This window comes from Aethalodelphis obliquidens, unplaced genomic scaffold (genome assembly GCF_003676395.1).
Source record: "Aethalodelphis obliquidens isolate GAN/ISIS:26980383/991018 unplaced genomic scaffold, ASM367639v1 scaffold13, whole genome shotgun sequence".
Taxonomy (NCBI): Eukaryota; Metazoa; Chordata; class Mammalia; order Artiodactyla; family Delphinidae; genus Aethalodelphis; species Aethalodelphis obliquidens.
In genome coordinates this window covers 15561368-15565263 of record NW_020837957.1, presented here as the reverse complement: position 1 = coordinate 15565263, position 3896 = coordinate 15561368, and the positions used below count along the sequence as shown (strand labels likewise).

General features: G+C 40.5%; 1 pseudogene; it reads left to right on the top strand.

Moving 5' to 3' along the window:
- Positions 1 to 3150: 3150 nt before the first annotated feature.
- LOC113624405 (jupiter microtubule associated homolog 2 pseudogene) lies at positions 3151 to 3683 on the top strand (annotated as a pseudogene).
- Positions 3684 to 3896: the final 213 nt, after the last annotated feature.

The window sequence follows — 3896 nt, the reverse complement described above, 5'->3', positions numbered from 1 at the left end:
ATGGCTTAGCTAGCTCTTACTCATTCCTCAGAATTGAATTTATATGACACTTCCTCCTACAAGCCTGTCCTAGATATGACTGAGTTAAGTCTTCTCTCTCTGTCTCTTGTGCCCACTTTTATCATATCACTTGTTAGACTAAGCCATCAAGTCATGGTAACACGTCTTTCTCAATACTCAAATGTAAGCTCCTTCAGGGCAAGAACTGTGTCTTACTCCTCATTATATTTCCAGCACCTTCCACAAGAGTTGGCTTAATAGGGCTCTCAATAATTCTTGAATAGCTCAATAAATTAAAATCTACTTTTAAGTAATGGGGTAGGTAATGTCAATGTGGAAATACTGAAGTACCTCCCAGTGTATTGTGTATTTAATTTTTAGTTATCAATGAAATGAACACATTTGCTTCTTTAAATATTAGCTCTGAGGACTACCTTGCATCAAGGAATTTACAAATATTGTACAAGTATTAACGGATTGAGATAGCTGGAAAAAAAAAGCTGGTAAAATAACAAATGAATCATTATTAACTTTAAATCAGTCAAATCTTGGACTGCTGAAAAATTTGTCCAGGTTATTGTCAAGGACTGGGAGAGCTTTCCCTCCTTGCAAGCTAAAATGTTGGCCTGTCGTAGTTTCATGAAAGGAGAACACAACGACAGCAGGAATAAAAAGGAAAAAATCATTAGAGACACTGTAACCATTAAAATGACTATAAGTGAATATTTTGAACAACTTTATGCCAATAAATTTGACAACTTAGGTAAATGGACAATTTCATCAGACACATACACACACAAAAATAGACAGCACAAAATACCGATAACTGTAAAGGAAATTAATATCATTTTTTTTCCCACAAAGAACCGTGGACTCAGATAGCTTCACTGTTGAATTCTACCAAGTATTTAAGGAAGAAATAATACCTATTACACACAAACTTTCAGAAATTAGTGGAAGAGAGAAGACTTCCCAATACATTTTATAAAACCAGAATAACTTTGTGGTGAAATATTACAAGAAAAAAATCAGACCAATATCTCTCACAAACACAGATGCAAAAATTCATAACAAAATATTAATGAATTCAATCAATCCATGTATAAAAAGGATAATATGTTATGGCAAAGGTAATTTATCCCAGAAATTTAGTCTAGTGTTTCATTCAAAAATCAATGTAACTCAATACATTAACAGAATAAAAGAGAAAGCCATATGACTTTCTTAGGAGGACAAAAAAAAAAAAAAAGGCAAAATTCAACACCCATTCATGATTTTAAAAAAACAACACATCAAACTAAGAATAGAAAGAAACTTCCCCTTAATCCAAGAAGGGGAATTTAAGAAAAGTCTAATGCTGACATTGCACTTAATAAAATATTGAGCCCTTTTCTCCTGAGAGAGGAAAAAAGGTCAAGATATTCACTTTTACCACTTCTGTTTAGCACTGTATTGAATGTCCAAGCCAGTGCAATAAAGTAAAAATATTTAAAAATAAATAAAAAACCTAAAATCTAGGAATAAGTAAAACTGTCCTTATGTGAAAATGCCATGATTATGTATAAAACTCTATGTAGTCTACAAAACAATGGCTAAAATTAATAAGTGAAGTGATCAGGATCACAGGATTCAAAATAAATATATAAAAATGATTTGTATTTTTATCTACTAGCAATGAACAATACCATTAAAAGTAACATTTCAGGGCTTCCCTGGTGGTGCAGTGGTTGAGAGTTCGCCTGCCGATGCAGGGGACGCGGGTTCGTGCCCCGGTCCGGGAAGATCCCGCGTGCCGCGGGGCAGCTGGGTCCATGAGCCATGGCCGCGGAACCTGTGCGTCCGGAGCCTGTGCTCCGCAGCGGGGGAGGCCACAGCAGTGTGAGGCCCGTGTACCGCAAAAAAAAAAAGGTAACATTTCAAAGTACTTTACAGGCTCCGGACGCGCAGGCTCAGCGGCCATGGCTCACGGGCCCAGCCGCTCCGCGGCATGTGGGATCTTCCCGGACCGGGTCACGAACCCGCGTCCCCTGCATCGGCAGGCGGACTCTCAACCACCGCGCCACCAGGGAAGCCCCAAAATACTTTATTAAATCCAATGAAATATATGCACAACCTGTATATTGAAAAATAGAATACATTGCCCAAAGGAATTAATGAAGACCCAAAGGGATAGATTTACCATTTTATGTATTGGAAGGTTCAATATTTTTAAGATGTTCCTTCTCTAATTTTCCCCATGGATTCAACACAATCCCGAACAAAATCCTAAAAGGAATTCTAGTAGAAATTGGTGAGAAAATTCTAAAATTCTTATGGAAATGCAAAGAACCTAGAAAATATCTTGAAAAAAAATAGTTGAAGAAATTACATGAACTGATTTCAAAATTTACATAACTAAGTGTGATTTTGGTGTAAGATAGAGAGATTCATGAACGGAATAGAGTCCAGAAACAGACTCACATATCTAGCCATTTGATAAATAAATTGGGAAAGAAAAGGGTTTTTTTTTGACAAATGTTGATTAAACAACTAAATATCTATATGAAAGTAGACCCCAATTTCAAACCATACACAAAGATTAATTTGAGATAAGTCATAGGTCTAAATTGAAAATTCAGAACAGTAAAACTTCTAAAAGGATCCAAACTGTAATATCCTAATAACCTTAGAGTAAGCAAAGATTTCTTGGTAAGGACAAAAACAAAAAAACAAAACCACTCAACTTTTAGCAGAAGTGAAATGGATTAATTGGAAATTTTCTGCTCATGAAAAGATTTCCCTTAAAAATGAAGAGATAAACCAAATGCAAGGAGAAATATTCATGACATTTATATGACAAAAACACATATTCAGATTATACAAAAACTCCTACAATAAACAATAAAATTATGAATAGTCTAATTTTTTTAATGGATATATTATTACAACAGGCAATTTCCAAAAGAAGATATTCAAGTGATATTCAAAAATTCAATATTCAAGATATTCAAAAGATAAGCACAAGCATATTCAATATTCAAGATATTCAAAAGATAAGCACATGAAAAGGCACTCAAAATCATTTGCGATCAGGGACATAAAAAGTAAAATGAAAACCACAGGGGCTGGAGGCTCCGCGTGGCGGGCGACACGTTCCGGGCGCGGGAGAGCGAGGGAGGCCGGGCCGCCGCCAGGGCCATGGAGCCCCCGGGAGGAGAGCCGAGCGATCGTCCAGAAGCAGCCGCACCTCCACGCAGGCCTTAACAGGATGGCATCTAATATTTTGGGACCCACTGAAGAACCTCAGAACATACCCAAAAGGACCAAGCCCCCTGGGGGGAAAGGAAGTGGTATATTTGACGAATCCACGCCTGTGCAGACTCGACAGCGTCTGAACCCCCCTGGTGGGAAGGCCAGTGACATTTTGGACTCCCCAGTCGCTGCTGCTTCACCCATGGCACACCCAACAAACCCAAGGACCACGTGTTCCTGTGTGAGGGAGAGGACACACCGGACCTTAGAGCCGCAGCCAGCGCCTCCCCCAGACAAGAGCTGGGGCGCCCGGTGGCCCGGGAGGAGCAGCCCGTGCCCAGCAGCCGGCGCCCGCCATCGGCAGTCATGAGCCCAGGCTGAGCGCGAGGCCTCGCTCCCACAACAAAGTCCTGAACCTGCCTGGAGGCAAGTCCAGCGTCTCCTTCTTCTGAGATGCTGCTGCGTCCCCCAGAGCCAGACAGGAAACTCGAGAGATAGGATTTCAAAGTTGTAGTTTCTTTAGCCCGAAGGAGCAGGGTGGGGAGACAGTCTGTTGGGTGGTCACCTGCAGCTGCCGCTCCGGCTTCACTGCCATCACGAGAAGCCGGAGACCTCGCCTGCCGGAAACCAAGGGAGGAAACGTGATGCCTGGTGTGGGAGGAGCT